The sequence below is a fragment of the Bos indicus x Bos taurus genome, chromosome 17 (genome assembly GCF_003369695.1).
Source record: "Bos indicus x Bos taurus breed Angus x Brahman F1 hybrid chromosome 17, Bos_hybrid_MaternalHap_v2.0, whole genome shotgun sequence".
Lineage (NCBI taxonomy): Eukaryota > Metazoa > Chordata > Mammalia > Artiodactyla > Bovidae > Bos > Bos indicus x Bos taurus.
The window spans coordinates 61,290,659-61,311,672 of NC_040092.1; the positions used below are offsets into that span (position 1 = coordinate 61,290,659).

A 21,014-nucleotide genomic window follows, 5' to 3' on the forward strand; every position below is an offset into this window, starting at 1 on the left:
TCAGCCCCGGGATTTCTTTGGAAGGAATGATGCTGAAGCTGAAACTCCAGTACTTTGGCCACCTCATGAGAAGAGTTGACTCATTGGAAAAGACTCTGATGCTGGGAGGGATTGGGGGCAGGAGGAGAAGGGGAAGACAGAGGATGAGATGGCTGGATGGTATCACTGACTCGATGGACGTGAGTCTGAGTGAACTCCGGGAGTTGGTGATAGACAGGGAGGCCTGGCATGCTGCGATTCATGGGGTCGCAAAGAGTTGGACACGACTGAGTGACTGATCTGATCTGATCTGATCTACCATGTGCCTAGCACTAACAGTAGTAGATATATATATATATATATATATATATATATATATATACACACACACACATACATACATATACATATATATATTGGCCAACCCAATATATCAGGTGTGCATATATGCATATATATGCATCTTCATCTTATTTAAAATCTTTATTTTTTATTCAGGTATAGTTGATTTACAATACCATGTTAGTTCTGTTGTACAACAGTGTTCCACATTTTTATAGGTTATTAATGTTATGGAAATCGGCTACATTCCCTGTGCTGTGCAATATGCCCTTATAGCTTACTTGTTTTGTGCATTCGCATTGTTTGTACCACTTAATTCCCTACCCGCCTCTTGTCCCTCTTCCCTTTCATCTCTTCACTGGTAACCGCTAGTTTGTTCTTGGTATCTGGGAGTCTGTTTCCATTTTGTTATCTTCATTTGTTTTTTAGATTCCACATGTGTGTGATAATAGTATCCACATTTTAGGGATAAAGAAAATGAGCATCAGGGGTTCTCTGGCCTAAATTCACATACCAAGCAGGTGGCAGAGCTGACGCCCAAAGCTCATAATGGCTTTACTTGTTCAAGGTGACCCGTTTTTGGAAACTGTCCAATGTTTGACTTACAAGCAAAGATCCCAATGCCAGGATATCATCAGACCTCTTCCACCCTTTCTTTAAAGGTTCTGAGACAAGGACCAACCTCAGGGTGTGGCTGAAACGGGCACTGAGAAAGCTGTGTCAACACTCTGGATGAGCCTCTTACATGGAGTGCTTCAAATGCAAAATGCTATGGAACAGTATCACTTATTCCAATGGAAAGCCTTTAAGACACTAGTTGGAAACAGCACCCGTTATCCAGCTTGCATCCAGAACCCCTCTCACTCTTGGTCAGCGGCCCCTCCTAGGAGATATTTCCAGGGCAGTGCCTCTGCTCAGAGAGACAAGAGGAAATATTGCTTTCAGAACAGTGCATCCAGTGGGGCAAAATTGCAGCCTTGGTGCCTCTATTCAAGACCTCCTTGCAAAGCTTTGAAAAAGAGAAACCCACTACAGAGCAGGCACCTCTGAATGAAGCTTCCTCTCTGTACTACTCGTTAAGCAGTAAATAATTAAATCACCCTGAAAAAGACAGGTAAAGTACAAGCCGCAATGTCAGTAACACAGACATGAAAGAGAAGGGGAAGAAAATGAATTTAAAAAAAAGGCAATGAAATAATTCATTTGAAGCTCTAATAAAGTTTCATTTGCAGTCTTGTTTAAAGATATATCAGACTTTAGGGATGTAACCTAATTACATTTTTATTCTAAGTTCCATTCAAAGATCTCGGACTTTGATTCTTTAACACAGATCAAACATGGAATAATTTTCTTGTGGCTATCAATACTTAAAAAGGATCTCTTCATTAAATACTATAAGGTCTTAGGAACATGTACACATGGCAGATGGAGAATAAACTGACATGCCCCGAAAAGTGACAATTAATTTATGTAGAAATAGCAGTGCTAATCACTTAACTTCTGGGGGGGGGAGGGAAACGCCTTTTAAACTATGACATTCACTTTTATTCAAATATAAAGTGACTCAGTTTCTAATATTGATCAAGTCAGATACACCTCAGATAATGTATACCAGTGCCCATTTTCGAAATCCAGTCTTGGAATTTACCCAGAAAATGAAATACTGGAAGTAGTAAGGCTTGAAATCATGCAGAGATTAAAGGGGAGCTGCTTTCACAGGCCTGCAGTCATTCTAACAGCCTCAGTGAAGGGTGGGTGTTGAGAGTAATCGATGCTCATACTTAGACACTTTCTGGACTGGATTTATTTCACATGGTTATTAGGAAACCTGAATAGAATTACATGTTTGCTCTTCCAGAGAATCGTTTTGGAAAAGTTTCCTCCAAAGGGACTTTTAAGATGCTAGGACCTTTTAAGTAAACCTTAAAAATGCATTTCAATACACAGTATGTGAAGACAAATACGGTTTGATTCCACTTATATGGCGCTCAGTTGTGTCTGACTCTTTGCGACCCCATGGACTGTAGCCCACCAGGCTCCTCTGTCCATGGAATTCTCCAGTCAAGAATACTGCAGTATGGTGCCATTTCCGCCTCCAGGGGATCTTCCTGAGCCAGGGATCATCTCCGGGTCTCCGACATTGCAGGCAGATTCCCCGTCTGAGCCACCAGGGAAGCCCAAACGAGGTACCTAGAACTAGTCAAATTCACAGGGTCAGAACCTACACTGGCAGATGCCGGGACTGGGGTGGGGAGGGGGAATGGGGACTTGGTGTTTAATGGGGACAGAGTTTCAGTTTAGGAAGGTGAAAACTTCGGCAACTAGATGATGGTGAGAGTCGCACAACAATGCGAATGTACTTACATGTGTGCGTGCTAAATTGCTTTCAGTTGACTCTTTGCGATCCTTTGGACTGTAGCCTGCTAGGCTCCTCTGTCCATGGGATTCTCCAGGCAAGAATACTGGAGTGGGCTGCCATTTCCTCCTCCAGGGGATCTTCCCGACCCAGGGATCCACGCATTCGCTTGTCTCCTGTTGGCAGGCAGGTTCTTCACCACTAGCACCACCACTGTCTTAGGATGACCAATTCCTCCAGGTTTACCAGGACTTTTTTCGTTCCTACACTAAACATCTGGAGCCCTGGGAACTCCCTCGGTCTCAGGCAAACTGGGATGATTAGTGACCTTAACATTGACTCAAAACGTTATGAAAGAACTTTGAAAATATAACTGAATAAAACACAAAAGTGATATTTAGCAAAAGCATAATGAAATATATGTTTTACTTACTTTACGGGCAAAAATATATCAGCATGAAGAAAACACTACAAGGAAAAATCTCAAAAATTACTAACAATGACACCATCAGTCAATCAAAATGTTTTTACTTTGATCAAGTGTCATTCTACTTTTCTATCCATGCATAATGTTTACACAGTTATAAAGAGATTACTATAATTTGGGTAAGTTTGCTTACCTATTTTATTAGATACACTCTCCATATTAAGTATTTTCATAATTGCATTATGAAAGGCTGCATCTTATTTTGGCAGGTGTGCATGCATCCTAAGTAGCTTCAGTTGTGTCTAACTCTTTGTGACCCATGGCATGCAGCCTGCCAGGCTCCTCTGTCCAGGGGATTCTCCAGGTGAGAATACTGGACTGGGTTGCCGTGCCTTCCTCCTGGGTATCTTCCCCACCCAGGGATTGAACCCAGGTCTCTTATGTCACCTGCATTGCCAGGTAGGTTCTTTACCACTAGCGCCACCTGGGAAGCACGGATGTATATTTTAATCATTTGTCTAGTGCTTCAATATTTATATTATTTCTCCATTATAAATGATGTTACAATTAACCTCTTTATTTTTCCCTCAGTTCAGTTCAATTCAATCGCTAAGTCATGTCCGACTCTTTGAGACCCCAGGAATCACAGCATGCCAGGCCTCCCTGTCCATCACCAACTCCCAGAGTTCACTCAAACTCATGTCCATCGAGTTGGTGATGCCATCCAGCCATCTCATCTGCTGTCGTCCCCTTCTCCTCCTGCCCTCAATCCCTCCCAGTATCAGGGTCTTTTCCAATGAGTCAACTCTTCACACGAAGTGGCCAAAGTATTGGAGTTTCAGCTTTAGCATCAGTCCTTCCAATGAACACCCAGGACTGATCTCCTTTAGGATGGACTGCTTCGATCTCCTTGAAGTCCAAGGGACTCTCAAGAGTCTTCTCCAACACCACAGTTCAAAAGCATCAATTCTTCAGTGCTCAGCCTTCTTCACAGTCCAACTCTCACATCCATACATGACTTCTGGAAAAACCATAGCCTTGACTAGACGGACCTTTGTTGGCAAAGTAATGTCTCTGCTTTTCAATATGCTATCTAGTTTGGTCATAACTTTCCTTCCAAGGAGTAAGCGTCTTTTAATTTCATGGCTGCAATCACCATCTATAGTGATTCTGGAGCCCCCCAAAATAAAGTCTGACACTGTATCCACTGTTTCCCCAGCTATTTGCCATGAAGTGATGGGACCAGATGCCATGATCTTAGTTTTCTGAATGTTGAGCTTTAAGCCAACTTTTTCACTCTCCTCTTTCACTTTCATCAAGAGGCTTTTGAGTTCTTCTTCACTTTCTGCCATAAGGGTGGTGTCATCTGCATATCTGAGGTTATTGATATTTCTCCCGGCAATCTTGATTCCAGCTTGTGCTTCTTCCAGCCCAGCGTTTCTCATGATGTACTCTGCATATAAGTTAAATAAGCAGGGTGACAATATACAGCCTTGACGTACTCCTTTTCCTATTTGGAACCAGTCTGTTGTTCCATGTCCAGTTCTAACTGTTGCCTCCTGACCTGCATACAAGTTTTTCAAAAGGCAAGTCAGGTGGTCTGGTATTCGAATGTCTTTCAGAATTTTCCAATTTATTGTGATCCACACAGTCAAAGGCTTTGGCATAGTCAATAAAGCAGAAATAGATGTTTTTCTGGAACTCTCTTGCTTTTTCCATGATCCAGCGGATATTGGCAATTTGATCTCTGGTTCCTCTGCCTTTTCTAAAACCAGCTTGAAACATCTGGAAGTTTGTGGTCACATATTGCTGAAGCGTGGCTTGGAGAATTTTGAGCATTACTTTACTAGCGTGTGAGATAAGTACAATTGTTCCATATATATATTTTAATTTCTAGAAGTGAAATTAGCAAATAAAGATGTATGGAAAATTTTGTAGTTGCTATGCATTGCTACATTGCTTTCTAAAACCATTTAAATTATTTACATTATCACCAGCAATATATATAAGTATTATTTTAAGGAACCAGGATTGCTTTGTTTTTGTATTTTAAGACGTGTTAAATGGTCTTTTCCCTGACCCTTAGTGTCACCCCTATAGCATCTCTTCTTGAATATCAACTGTAGAGATCATGAACACTTATAAAATTAATCCCCAGGGAACAATTTTCTTTTTCTATTTCCCACCCAAGCTATCACACTTCAAAGAATTTCCTTGTTTGTAGGCAGTAGCCCAGCATCCAAGTGGAACAACAGGGATGAGCAGATAAAGCCTGCAGGTTCTTGAGACCGGGAGAATATGTACCTACTAAGCACCTACTGCATACACAATATGCACCACTTGGAAAGGCAGCAGAAAAGTTATTCATGGAAGCAAGGCCTCCCCTTTCAAATACACTTAATGTTTTAAAGGAAAATTAAAGAAGTTGACAGTTTTTAAGGACTGATATTTCAATAGCTATTTAAGTGACCATACAAAGTAGAGCTGGAAGTGAACTCAGAAAAATCCTGCTCCCACTCCCTCACTGTAGAGACAAGGAGAGCAAGATCTACCATGATTAAATAACTTACCCAGATACACATAGTTGTCTAGCACACTAGCAGTGTGCAGTGTCTAGCAGTGTCAACAGAGAATCTAAGGTTATTGTCCAATCTAACAGTTTTTCTTCTGCTAGACTTCATCTCTAGCCTGATGCTCAAATGCCCTTCGGTTAACTATGCAGACCAAGATGGTCATCCAATGTCTATCAACCATGACTAATATTTGCCTTATATCTTTATATAATAAACTTATTATATATCTTATATCTTTATTAAAGCTTTTGTCCCATGTTTCTAATACCCTTGTAGATTTGGAGCTCCCTTGCTATCCAAATAACCAATCAGTAATTAACATCCCCTCCCCAACTTTTCTTCATGATTAACAATATGATTGGATCTCTAATAGTTCTTTAATCTTCATCATTATTATTTTTATCAACTGTAAAAACCTTCTGTCCTTCTCTTTACTTAGTAATTCAATGAAATCTTTAAAATTAGCTAGTTTTGCTTTCCAAATAAAAGAGCGCACACACAAGAACCAATTCTAATAGTGTGAAAAAGCATTTAAAGCAAAATAAGTCTGCCACCATTCCACAGCACTGGTGCCCTTCTCCAGGGCTGCCTCAGTTGAGATTTTGTATATTTGATGGGTTTTAAATCCTCTCAACAGAGCTTACATCGCTATTAATTTTTAATAAAATGAAAGAGAAAATAAAATACCACACTAAAAACTGATATATCCTTTGCATTTCTTTTAGTTATTAAGGCTGTTTTTCTAATAAACTGGCAAACATTATTCCATGACAAATAAGAAATTACCATGAAATTTCTATCCATTTGACGTAGCATCTTTGACAATATTAAAATCTTTGATTATATTATTATATTTCAACCTTTTTTTTGGAGAACTGAATACTGTGATGATAAGTTTCATTTCAAATGCTGAAGAATAAAAATATTCACCAAATGAAGTCATTTTTGTAATGGAATATAGAGTAAGGTAAAAAGCCAAAACTCTAGGAAGAGATTGTTTATACTAGATATTAAGGAGTTTTTAAAAAAAAATCTCCTTATATTATTTTAGATAATATTCAATTGATCACCACCCATGGTAAGTGTTTAAAACGAGAGAACATTACATCCTTTTCATGTCAAATTATATCATCCATCACTATTATATTCCTTTATTTTTTCCTAAAATAACAGTTTTTTTCCTAAAAAAACACTTTTTTTTTTTAGTTAATAAAAATCACTGACACTGTATCAAATATTGTATTAGTTTCCTGAGGCTGCTGTAACAGAGCACCACAACTGGATGGCTTAAATAACAGAATCTACTCTCTCATAGTCCTGGAGGCTGGAAGTCCAAAATCAAGATGTGGGTTAGCAAGGCTAGTTCCTCCTGGAGCTTGTGGGGGAGAATCTGTTCCACACCTCACTCCTAGCAGGTGTTCTTTGAATTTTTTTTCTTTGGCTGCGGCACGCGGGATCTTAGCTCCCCGACCAGGGGTCGAGTCAGTACTCTTGGCATTGGAAGGTGAGTCTTAACCACTGGACCACCAGGGAGGTCCCCTGGTCCTTGGCCTGTAGATGAGGTTCTCCTTATGTCTTCACATCTTCCCTCGGTACATGTCTTTCTCTGCATCCAAATTTCCCCTTTTTATAAGGAAGCCGGTCATATCAGATTGGGGCCACCTAATTACCTCATTTCAACTCAATCGTCCGCCAAGACTCTATTTCCAAATAAGGTCACATTCACATGTACTTGAAGTTGAGAAGTCAACCTCTTGGGGACTTCCCTGGTGATCCAGTGGTTAAGAGTCTGCCTGCCAATTCAGGGGACATGGGTTTGATCCCTGGTAGGGGAAGATTCCAAATGCCATGGGAGCAACTAAGTTCGTGTGCCTTAACTACTGAACCCGCACTGCAGAGCCCATGAGCCAAAATTACTGAAGCCCACACCTAGAAGGGCTTCCCTGGTGGCGGGGAGTATGCGCCCCAACAAGAGAAGGCACTGCAGTGAGGAGCCCGCATATCACAACTAGCGAGTGGCCCACTGACCACAAGCAGAGAAAGTCGACGCGCAGCAATGAAGACCCAGGACAGACAAAAATAAACAAGTAAATAAAATTTTTTAAAAGAAGGCTTTTTCTTAAAAAAAAAAAAATCAACATCTCTTGATGGGTCCCAATTCAATCCATAGCAAATATGACTGAAAATTTTCTCCAAATGAGTATCAGATTCATATGCAGTATGGTCCCGTCTTGGTTGTGTACAGTACTGAGAGCAGTCAGCACCAACACTGGCGAAGCGAAGGAAGTCAGGGCAGCACATGTGGCTCCTGGATAAGAGACTGCACGCTGGGGGTACAAAGGCTTATTATCCCACTAAACACAGATACAACTAGTATCCCAGACATGGTTACGAGTGAGGTGCAGGTGGGAGCCCGTGCTGGTAATCTGAGCTCAAGCAGAGAGGAGACAGGGTGGGGACTAGAGGGCTCCTTTACTTTCTGAAGAGGCATCCAATGAAGGAGGGGGTCTAACAGTCTAGCAGATGATGGTTCTGTAAATACGAATGTACACAGAGAGATACAGAAGGCAAGGTGGGAGGGAAGAAAGCCAGGCTGTTGATGGCAACAATGAAAAGGGTCCCAGAAATTTATGAGTCAAACTCCAGGTTGAGCAGAGCCAGAAACTCTACGCTGAACAGTGTTGAGGCCCAATTGTGTGTCGTGATCAATTCTAAAAGTGTTGCCAATAATTTTTGTAACAAGAAACAACCGAACTTTTGGAATGCTTTTTTTTTTTTTAACATTTAACAACGATTTGCCCATTTTTAAAAGTTCCTTGGAGAAGGGAATGGTACCCACTCCAGTATTCTTGCCTAGAGAATCCCATGGACAGAAGAGCCTGGTGGGCTACGCAGTTCATGGCATTGCGGAGTTGGACATGACTGAGTGAATGAGCACACATTTTTAAAAGCCCTACTCATTTGAATCCCGGTGCTTTTTCTAGGTGGGAGAGAGAGACTGTAGAACTTCAGGGAGCATAAGACCCTCGCCTGCTTTCCTTTTACCACAGCCCATGACCTGTGGTTGCCTTACTACTTCTGCCTCAGGGGCAGGATGTGTGGGTTGAGATCTCGGCATTTTTGTAACAATGTTGTCTAAGTCAACATTAACAATCATATTTGTTGCTTGAGAAAACAGGTTGAGAAAGGCAACCATCCTGCACAGAATCACTGCCCCAAGGCTGGGGCAGCTGGAAAATAAAAATATAAGGATACAGAAGCCTATGAACATTAGGTTGGTGAGCAGAGTTACAGGGCTTTCTTCTTTTGAGCAGATATACTGGAATGGTTCGAGGCCACCCAATGTCTCTAGGCTTCCCTGGTGGCTCAGACGGTTAAAAAAAAAAACAAAAAAACCTGCGTGCAGTGTGGGAGACTTGGGTCCTATCCTTGGGTTGGGAAGATGCCCTGGAGAAGGGAATGGCAACCCACTTCAGTATTCGTGCCTGGAGAATTCCATGGACAGAGGAGCCTGGTGGGCTTTGCATGGGGTCGCAAAGAGTTGGGCATGACTGAGCGACTAAAACAACAACAACTCTCATAGGATGAGAGTCTGAGTGTTCATGGCAAGGATCTACATGTAACATGTGTGTCTCTAAAGCTGTCCTTCAGCAGTGAAAACCTGTTCTGAGAATGTCCACAGACAGCTAGATGTTTCCAGTTGTATGCATTACCTGAGATGATGGTTCAGTGGGGCTGAGTGGCAGAGATACTTTCAGGGTAGGTTATCTTGAGGATAGCAGATCAGACTCCCTTGATTTCTCAGATAAGGCATCTAGAGAATCTGTGAAATTGGTTCAATGCTCTCATTTGATGGGTTTCTGAGGTGTCTGTGAGCAGTTTTCAATGCTGACAATCACATCTGCTATTAGTGTACTTTCGACATCTTTGCTCTCATGCTTGGTGGTTCTTCCACACTGAGTTACTGAATTAGCCTGGAGGGAGCTTTGAGAGATTTCAGCGAAGGGAGTGAGAAGTCCAGACTAAGTGAGCGAGCTCAAGTTTTGGATCCCAATTTCAAGACCCATGATCAGGTACTAAGTCTCTGTGCTAACACTTCAAGACGGGATCAGCCAAGTAGACCACTATTTATTTCCTCTCGGATTTAGTCTTCAATAATGATAATCGTGGGATGTTGAAATAGTTTAGGACCCTGTTTTGCCTGCTAGACAAAACAGACTTGTGATGGAGTGATTCTAGATCAGCGAGCTTTAAAAGTCACCTATTTTTATTTTCTGGATCATAAATATGTTGCTCATCTATTATATTCAAACAATATAGAAACATGTTGTAAAATGCATCTATGTTTTCTACATTAAAAATAGAAATGGAATTTTTGGGAGACTAAGTTATGTTAGTAAATTGAGAAAGATTTGTAAAGTGTCTCAAAATGTTAAAATGGAAGTGTTTGGAAAAGCACAAAGACATTATATATCACATCCCAAAGGAAAGCTTTAGTGTGACATTTTCAGAGAAACAGCCAAAAGCCATTCACAGGACTTGTGAAATTCTTCATTCAAATGAGGGCATGCAAGTGTTGGAGACTGTATCAGCCAAAGTTAGATGAGGCTTCACCATGGTAGTAAACAGACCCTGAAATCCCAGGGCCTTAGACAAAGTAATTTTATGTTCAGGTGAAGCCCCCTTAGGGTTGGGTGACTCTCTTGAGCGGCTCCCCTCCATATGCTCATTCAGGGAACAGGCTGCTTCCAACTCAAGATTTCACCATCTCATAATTCCTCCATGGCCACCATGGCAAAAACAGAGTTAAAAGGAAGGACTCATAGCTGCTCCTCCAAGCTTCAGCCTGGAAGTGAGTACTCATAAACCATTGGCCAGAATTTGGACTTTTATAGTGACTGACACATAGCACTCAATAAGTAGTGGCTCTTATTACTATAATCATTGGAAAATAGCACTTTGGCTGGCTGGATAAGACTTTATTGTATATAATTTATTGTTGTTTAGCCACCTAGTCGTGTCATTCTATTTTCTTTGTGTGCATGACTCTTTGTGACTGCAGCATGCCAGGTTTCCCTGCCCTTCACTATCTCCCTGAGTTTGCCTGAACTCATGTCCACTGAGTCTGTGATGCCATCCAACCATCTCATCCTCTGTCTCCTCCTTCTTCTTCTGCCTTCAATCTTTCCCAGCCACTGGGGTCTTTTCCAATGAGTCGGTGCTTCCCATCAGGTGGCCAAAAATATTGGAGCTTCAGCATCAGTCCTTCTAATGAATATTTAGGATTGATTTCCTTTAGGATTGACTGGTTTGATCTCCTTGCTGTCCAAGGGACTCTCAAGAGTCTTCTCCAACACCACAGTTTGAAAGCATCAATTCTTCAGCTCTCAGCCTTCTTTATGGTCCAACTCTCACATCCATACATGACTACCAGAAAAACCAGAGCTTTCACTAGACAGACCTCTGTCAGAAAACTAATGTCTCTCCTTTTTAGTAAGCTGTCTAAGTTTGTCGTGGCTTTTATTCCAACGAGCAAGCATCTTTTAATATCATGGCTGCAGTCACCATCCTCAGTGATTTTGCAGTCCAAGAAAATAGAATGTCACTGTTTCCACTCCCCCCTGCTTCTATTTGCCATGAAGTGATGGGACCAGATGTCATGATATTAGTTTTTGAATGTTGAGTTTTAAGCCAGCTTTTTCACTCTTCTCTTTCACCTTCATCAAGAGGCTCTTCAGTTCCTCTTCGCTTTCTGCCATTAAGGTGGTATCATCTGCATGTCTGAGGTTGTGGATTTCAGCTTGTGATTCATCCAGCCCAGCATTTCACATGATATACTCTACATATAAGTTAAATAAGCAGGGTAACAATATACCTGTCACCTGATGTTCTCTTGATATACTCCTTTCCCAATTTTGTACCAGTCTGTTGTTCCACGTCCAGTTCTAACTGTTCCTTCTTAACCTATATACAGGTTTCTCAGTAGGCAAGTAAGGTGGTCTGGTATTCCCATCTCTTTAAGAATATTCCACAGTTTGTTGTATTTCATCAAATGTGCATCATTTGTTGTGACACAGTCAAAGGCTTTAGCGTAGTCATGAGGCCATAAGTAGATGTTTTTCTGAAATTCCTTTGCTTTTCCTATGATCCAGCAGATATTGGCAATTTGATCTCTGGTTCCTTTGCCTTTTCTAAATCCAGCATGTACATCTGGAATTTCTCAGTTCATGTACCGCTGAAGCCTAGCTTGAAGAATTTTGAGCATAATCTTGCCAGCATGTGAAATGAGGGGAGTTGTGTGATAGTCTGAGCATTCTTTGGCATTGCCTTTATTTGGGACTGGAATGAAAAAACTGACCTTTTCCAGTTCTGTAGCCACTGCTGAGTTTTCTAAATTTGCTGGTATAATGAGTGCAGCACTTTCACAGCATCATCTTTTAGGATATGAAAGAGCACAGCGGGAATTCCCATCACATCCACTAGCTTTGTTTGTAGTAATGCTATGTATGTTAAGTGTTTTTTTCTTACCAATTTGTAAATGTTCTTTATATAACAATTATACTAATCTGTTACCATATTTGTTTCCAATAATTTCAAGTTTTAGCTTCTCTTTAATTGTATGAGGTCTTCAATAAATCATTTTTCTTGAAGTATGTATCAAATCTGTCAGTATTTCTCAAAGAGGAAAGCTATTTCACTAGCTTTCTGTTTGCATGAGGGGACCTCCTGTCTCCTTCCCTGTTTACTTCTTACCACAGAGAAGGAACAACAATATATCTGACTGGTGAAATCCTGAACTTTCATTTTCTCTAGACTCTGTTCTCAAGTGCCATCCTGAAGTCCACAGGCACAGGCTTAGAACCCACAGGAAAGTCTGAGCATGAGCTGACTTGCAGCAACTAGGTGGTTATGATGAATCCTGTGAGAGAACAGATTTGATTTGAACAGATATAAGCTCTGTTCCTCACCTAGCCTTAGCAATTATGATCTATTTGATTCCCATATTTCTTCTGAATTGGTTCTGAGCTTGGAGCAGTGAGAAGATATCATTATCTTTCCATAAATCCCATCACTTTTCTTGTGCTTTGTTCCATTGTTTTTATGTTTCAAAGGTCTTTCCCATCTAAGACTAAACTAAATGCTTGCCTATAGTTTCTATTTTTATAGTTTCTATTTTTTATAGTTTCTATTTTTTATAGTTTATGTTTAACTGTTTCTTATAAAATTTAATCTTAAAATAAGACATTGAAGTAATTAACATTACCATAAAATGTTTAAAAAGTCATAAAGGGAAAAATTTAAATCACACAATTTTAAACATTCCTTCAAAGGAGTGTATACTGTATACAACATGATTTTTATATTTTGTATTTTCTATCTCCAAAATTATTGACATTTTGTATACACTTAATATTTAACCAATTCCAGTGCATACTGTCAGTTCTTTTATATTAGGACCCCCTTCTTCTTAAAATTTTTACTTTTGATTTATCTCTTGTCGGGTTACAGAATATGGCATACAGGGAAACCACATCCACAGTGTGCTTTCTGAAGCTTGCATGTGTAAGAATATCTTCCAGTTGCTTCACATGGGAATAGAACTTACTTCTGTAGCATATTCTCAAGTTTACAGCAGCCCATTTTCTTTCCCCTACCCTCAAATCCCCTGGACTCTACCTTTTTGTTTGCTTGTTTCATGGCATTTTTTGTTGCAAAGGAGGAAAAAAATGAGACTAATTTTGCTTTCAATGCAGGCAATCTGTGTTTTCTCTTCAGATAAAGGTGGGAATCTGTCTTAATCTGAGTCGTTCAAAAAATTTCCAGAGAATTATCTAGTTATGGATCTTTCCTTATACTTTTGACTAGAAAATAAAGAGCTATTTCAGTCTGCATACTCAGATCTTTTGGGGGGGGGGTGTCAAGAAAGCTTTCTTAAAATGTCTTTGGTTATTGTTTTCATTTCAGCTATTATCTATTCTATCTCAGAAACTTCCAACTTCATAATGTCATTGTTTTCATTTCTTAGTCTTTCACCTGCATTTTGGGAAAACGTTTCAAGTCTGCCTGCCCTCAAACCACTGCTTCAATATTCCATGGTGTCAACTTTTATACACTAGGGCTTTCCCTGTGGCTCAGTAGTAAAGAATCCGTCTGCAATGCTAGAGATGCAGGAGACACGGTTTGATCTCTGGATTGGGAAGATCTCCTGGAGGAAGGCATGTATTCTTGCCAGGAAAATTCCATGGACAGAAGAGCCTGGTGGGCTACAGTCCATAGGGTTGCAAAGAGCTGGACACGACTGAAGTGACTGAACATGCACACAATCCTGCTCTTTTCTTTTTCCCCTCTGTAGTTTAATTCTACCAATTAATTTCATTTCATTGAAATTATGAATAATTTCATTTCACTGAAATGAAATCTGCATTTCACTGAAAGCCTTCCTTACTTCATCTGGTGCTCACTGTCATCTCATTTGGTTTTATCCTTAAACTTTTCTGTCTTCTTGTATCTTCCTGAAGACACTAGGAGATTTTCTAATTATTGCATTTATAGGTTTGTTTTTCAGATTAATGGTTTGTTTTTCTTTCATTTTCTATATCTCTCAATTGGGAATATTTAGTCTAGGTATTTAAAGGCAAGCGGAATGGACAGTCTGCCCTTGGATCTGCTCACTGGTAAGACTAGCACTAACTCAATTCCAGCATCTAGCAGGCATTCTTCTAGGACTGAAATTGGATCTTCTCTTACTTTTGTTCATTCATTTGTTCTTCATTAATTTTTATTGGAGTATAGTTGCTTTACAACTTGTTAGTTGCTACTGCCCAGCAGAATGAATCAGCCATACACATACATACACCCCCCCTTTTGGACTTCCTCCGCATTCAGGTCACTGCATGTACACTACTGATACTGCATAGAAGGCAATCAACTAATGAGAACGTATTGTATAGCACAGGGATCTTCTGGCTTAACTGATGCTTCCGCTTTGATCCGCTCTTTGAAATAGTGAGTCTTTGGTGGTAGAGATCCTTTTGAAGCTTATCACCTTACCGACTTGGTCCTAGTTTTTAAAGGATACCACTTCTGTGTTCATAATCTGACCCTAGTCTCTGCATGTTCACGTCACTCCTTACACAGAACTTCCAGATTTAACAAATAAGGGTTAACTTGTCCAGAACTGATACCCTGTAGACTAGTTTCCTAGAAAAAGAGATGGACTCTGGCAAAGTTCCAAAGAAACCAGTTCAGCTCAGTTCAGTTCAGTCACTCAGTCGTGTCCGACTCTTTGCAACCTCATGAATCGCAGCACGCCAGGCCTCCCTATCCATCACCAACTCCCGGAGTTCACTCAGACTCACGTCCATCGAGTCAGTGATGCCATCCAGCCATCTCATCCTTTGTCTTCCCCTTCTCCTCCTGCCCCCAATCCCTCCCAGCACCAGAGTCTTTTCCAATGAGTCAACTCTTCTCATGAGGTGGACAAAGTACTCGAGTTTCAGCTTCAGCATCATTCCTTCCAAAGAAATCCCAGGGCTTATCTCCTTCAGAATGGACTGGTTAGATCTCCTTGCAGTCCAAGGGACTCTCAAGAGTCTTCTCCAACACCACAGTTCAAAAGCATCAATTCTTCGGTGCTCAGCCTTCTTCAAAGTCCAACTCACATCCATACATGACCACAGGAAAAACCATAGCCTTGACTAGACGAACCTTTGTTGGCAAAGTAATGTCTCTGCTTTTGAATATGCTATCTAGGTTGGACATAACTTTCCTTCCAAGGAGTAAGCGTCTTTTAATTTCATGGCCGCAGTCACCATCTGCAGTGATTTTGGAGCCGCAAAAAATAAAGTCTGACACTGTTTCCACTGTTTCCCCATCTATTTCCCACGAAGTGATGGGACCAGATGTTAGGTTTAGTGTTTTTAGGGCAATAAATCCTGACCTATAGCGAAGGCTTAGACCCTAGAGTTCTCTCCTGACAGGAAAGAGGTTGGGGCTCCCAAAATTATGAATGCCTACGTGGCAAACCTTATGACATATCCTATAATTTTCTTTGCCATACTCTATGTGTGTTAGTTGCTCAGTCATATCTGACTCTTTGCAACCCGAGGGACTGTAGCCCACCAGGCTCCTTTGTCCATGGGATTCTCCAGGCAAGAATACTGGAGCGGGTTGCCATCTCGTTCTCCAAACAACAAACAATCCTGTGATCGCAGTCATAATGCACAGACCTCATCTGCTCCTCCATACCAATCATAGGGGAAGGGCTGGCTGATCTGACATCAAACGGTCAATGCTGAGGTGACAAGACAGAGCTTGTGTCAAGGCTCTGCCATGTCATGTTGTTATTGGGTCTGGTCCCCAATTATACCAAGAGTGTGACAACAGTTCCCTAAACACAGAGCATCCAATGGAAGGGCAATGGGAGACCTGCACACCTGCTCTGCTCCTGTCTCTCTGAGTTTTCTCAGAGCAGCACGGCTCTGGTAAGCCTGCTGTGAGTGCGGCTGACCAATTACTTTGTTAGCATGGCAGTTGTCCCAGCAAACCGGGCATCTCTCCAGGCCAATAACATGGCCTTCTGGAAGCAAGTCAGGGGGGCTGGAAAGAAATCAAAGACCAAGATGGGACTGGGAAGAAAATGCTAGTGATACTGTGGTTCAGCCTTCAGGATGGCTGGCTAGAGATCATTAGCAGGAACTAGCTTTGAACAATCCTTAGCAGTGGAAGCCCTATGGGGTTAGGACTCTCAGTGATAGAATTCCTTTGGTGGTGTGTGTGTATGATATTGAAAGTAATTACCTAATACACAGTGGACACTTCACTGAGAGGAAAGCTGAACTACTGCCCCTCATAAAATTCATGCAAAAAAAATGAAAGGGGGCATCTTCCTTACAATGGGTGGAGGATGTGTTAGGAAAGGGCTGACTATTACAAGACAGCATAGAGTGAAAGTGAAAGTCACTCAGTCGTGTCTGATTCTTTGTGACCTCATGGACTATACAGTTCATGGAATTCTCCAGGCCAGAATACTGTAGTGAGTTGCCATTCCCTTCTCCAGGGATCAAACCCACGATCAAACCCATGTCTCCTGCACTGCAGGTAGATTCTATACTTTCTGAGTCACCAGGGAAGTAAGAACCTGCCTGCAATGCAGGAGACCTGGATTTGATTCCTGGGTCAGGAAGATCCCTTGGAGAACGAAATGGCACTCCAGTATGCTTGCCTGGAGAATCCCGTGGACAGAGGAGCCTGGCAGGTTACAGTCCATGACATCGCAAGAGTCAGACATGACTTAGTGACTAAACCACCACCAAATCTATGTACAAGACAAGAAAAGTGGGCTTCCAAATTCTACCTCCCTCCATGAGATGAAGATGGTAAAGGGGACAGTCCTTTACAATGGTGTGTGTGTGTGTTCGTCGCTCAGTCGTATCCAACTCTTTGCGACCCCATGGACTGTAGGTCACCAGGCTCCTCTGTACATTGAACTCTTCAGGCAAGAATACTGGAGTGGGTTGCCATGCCCTTCTCCAGGGGATCTTCCCAACCCAGGGATTGAACCCAGTCTCCTACATTGCAGGCAGATTCTTTACCACCTGAGGTACCAGGGAAGCCCATATAGTGGGGCCCCTCGTGTTGGATCTGTCTTGCCCTACTAGATGGATTGGGGGAGGGGGAGCCATTCCACTGTACCTTCATAACACCACCCTCCTTCTGGTTCCTTCTGCCCCCCTGGTAAATCCCATTGGAATACACCATCCAGAATTTGTCCAAAGAATTGGCTGTCAACAGTAAACTGTAGGCCCTGAACTGACCAAGCCAACCAAGACAACTCTTCTGTAGAAGTCCCAGTTACTAGGAGAATCTGGCATCAGCGCTGTGGGTCTGGGTCAGCCTTTACTCAATCCCTGTGTTACAGCTACAGATGAAAAACTTTGGAACTGGAAGATGTGCACTTCCTAAGCTGTTCCTACAAGGGCCTCCCCCTGCCTGTTCTCAGGGAAGATGATTAGCACCAAGGGTAGTCACCCAACATCTACTCTTATCATCCTTCTGTCTCCCGAGATGGGAGGTCCACATTCCAAGTCCATATGAGTTGAAATGGAATAGACTGTTGGTAGAGTGAGAGATGCTGCTTGAAGCCAGCCCTCTTTGAACTAAGGGGAGACAGGACAGGACAGAGAGCTAGATAGAAATCAAGTGTTTCCTTGACCAATTCTAATCTTCCAGGTTAGCTCTCCCAGAAAACAGACTCAACTCTTACAAGACTCCAAGGAAACTGGCTAGTCTCAGTACCAAGTTCATCAATTTGGTCAAAGGCAAGGCTTGGACTCAGATCCTAAGTCAGTGGAAGCAAGGAAGGTCGCGGCTGTTGGTTCTTGCTCAACTCTGAATGCTGATGTGCTCAGCCCCACCAGTTCTTTGCTTACCACCAATAAAGCTGCAACTGCAAGACTTGGATCCTAGTTCCCTGACCCAACAACTAAATAGTGACCTGGCAAGAGAGGACTGAAGTTAATGTTCTGGCACATCATCTTGTTATTGGTCCCAGACCATACCCAGGCAGAAGCCTGGTGCTTCCTTAATCACAGCTCTTAGAAAACCATCTCTCTCCCAGACTCTGACATCCAGCCCTGCCAGACCTCTGTGTGCTCCTCTAGAATGTATGGGAATGTCTCCTACCAGCCCAGGGTCTGAGAACTTTCTCCAGTGCTGCTTGTCCATCTGTCCTTCCAAGTAGGTGACGATTCTGAAGGAAGACATGGCCACTGATCTGCTACAGGTGTTTGTCAGACCATGAGTACTCCATGCCTGCTACCCTAGCAGATACCTGAACTGGAGAATAGACAGCCAGCCTTTGAGTCAGTGGAAGCCAGTCCACACTGCATACCAGCACCATCTTTAGCAGCAGTGGAGACTAGAGCCGTACTTGTGGGTGAACAATGGCCCCGACTGCACCCAGGTGCCCAGTCCCCATGACATGGCTTCTGCTCATGTTCATTTGCTCTTTAGTTCCCCGAGGGTGCTGGAGCCATGCCCTGGACTGCAGCCTGCTTCACTGCGCTGTGATAAACTGCCCTTTGCCATCTGCCGGCTGGGACCCTGCTTTAACCTGAATGGGCGCCCTGGAACCAGGAGGCTGCCACCTGCCTCTGGGCACAGCTGCCACCTAGCTGTTGCTGCGGGGCCTCCCTGGGGCTTGTCTGGACCCATCAGATCAGATGTGCGGAAGCTACACACCATCACCTCAGGGGGACCCCATTCAGGTGAGCCCTCATGGCACTCTAGTCCCATATTTTAAGTAGTCCTAGTTTATCCTCCTCGTAAGTACACTGAACTTATGAATGAATGAATTAATTAGTGAACTTATGAACTTATAAACGGAATCTCTAAAACTTTCATCAATATCAACTCAAATCATTTTATCAAATCAGGCAATAAAGGCATGCATGGATCTTGTGGCCAATGAATTGATTAAGGGCATAGAAAACTAGTTCAGATTTTTCAAAAAGGAGTTGCAAAAAAACCCAAACAAACACAATCTAATTTAAGAATAGGTTTATAGACAAAACATTCTATTTATTATGGAATTTGGGTGCATTTTATCATGTTATAGGGCGGGGCATCTAATTATGAGTAAGCCACTGATCCATGAATGTAATCTCACAGCAGCCCCACCCTGATCACATTTCCCAAACTATTTTCACTCTCAGTCACTAAGTTGATATGGTTACTAATTGTATTGGTAACCATTAGTAAGTAGCTCTAACATTTGTTGAATAAGTGAATGAATAGAAGAATGAATAAAGAAAGAAAGAAAACAATTAATAAATCCTCCAATACAAACATATTCACAGATTTTAAAAAGTCAGAAATTGTTGATTCATGGGTATTGAGATCCAGGTTTGCTAGATGAAAAAGTTCTGGAGACCAGAACTGTTGTTACACAAGAGTGAGAATACACTTACTACTACTGAACTCACTCACAAATAGGATGGTAAATTCTATTATGTGTTTTTTACTGCAATAAATTAAAAAATATCACACCAAGTTTTAAAAATCAGAAATAAAATGTATAGAAAAGTTCAGAACATGTCTATGGTAGCTATTTGAAACTCAATGAGGCCACTCTTAAATTTTCATCAGGGTAGCCCTGGCTTCTTCAGCTTTAATTTTCCTATATTATTTGTTACTTTTTTCTTGAATTTTTTTTTGGAGTCCGTAATTGAAAGTTCCATTATTTGATTTCTCATAGTTAGAGAATTTGATGGTTCCAATTATAAAGACAAAATAAGACAGACAACATCTGAGGGATATACTTACAGTAGAGAACAACAAAGTGCTAAATTACACTTCAGTGTATAATTTTCAGGAATTTTTACAGTTGAAAGCAAAGCAATTCTTGGTTTGGGTAGGGCAGTGGCTGCCAACACAGGCTCTGAAGCCAGCTGAGCCAGCACTAGCCCCAGCACTAACAAGCTCAATTTCTTTGTGCCACAGTTTCCTCATCTTCAAAACAAAGGTAATCACTTTTTAAAAGCTTTAAAAACTATTTACCTCACTTATGAAATGAGAATAATCATTTTAAAAAGCTCACTCAAAGATTTTACTTTGAATTTTACTTAAGCAAGAATTTATTCTATTTTTACAAACTGGAAAACTGAACCTTTTAACAATAGGCTCTAGAATTTTAACAACTTCTCAATTACAGTAAGTAATAACTCTTCAGTACATAATTCTATAATCACCTATGTATGATCCCCACATTCAAAAAACAACCACTGTGAACACATACCAAATACAATTATATTTTACCTTGTGTTTGGATCTTATTTCTCTTTAATGTACCATGAACATTTTCTTAAAATGATATATATTTTGAGATTTCCTGGTGGCTCAGATGGTAAGAACCTGCCTGCAATGCGGGAGACCCAGGTTCAATTCCTGGGTTGCGAAGATCTGCAGGAGAAGGAAATGGCAGCATTCCAGTATTCCTGCCTAGAGAATGCCAGGGACAGAGGAGCCTGGCAGGCTACTGTTCATGGGGCTACAGGGGTTGCAAAGAGTCAGACATGACTGTACAACTAACATTTTCATATTCACTTTTTCATACAATGTAGAATAAAATCCAAAGTCCTCAGCTTGGCCTACAAGCTCCCATGTGATCCCAACCTCCTGGTTTAAACTTGGCTCCTCTTCTTTCATCTCCCACCTTCCTCACTGAGTTCCAGACACTGCTGAGCCTTCATTTGCACTCCCTGCATCCTCTCTCTAAAACCTCTTCCTCCAGGTTTTTACAAGGCTCACTCCCTCACCTTCTTCATGCCTCATCTTC

At 41.5% G+C, this 21,014-nt stretch overlaps 1 protein-coding gene across 3 annotated transcripts in view; it reads right to left on the reverse strand.

Annotated features, from left to right (window-relative positions):
- TTC29 (tetratricopeptide repeat domain 29) overlaps positions 1 to 21,014 on the reverse strand; it is a 273,501-nt gene that overhangs the window by 203,056 nt on the left and 49,431 nt on the right. The gene's annotated exons all lie outside the window — the stretch shown is intronic.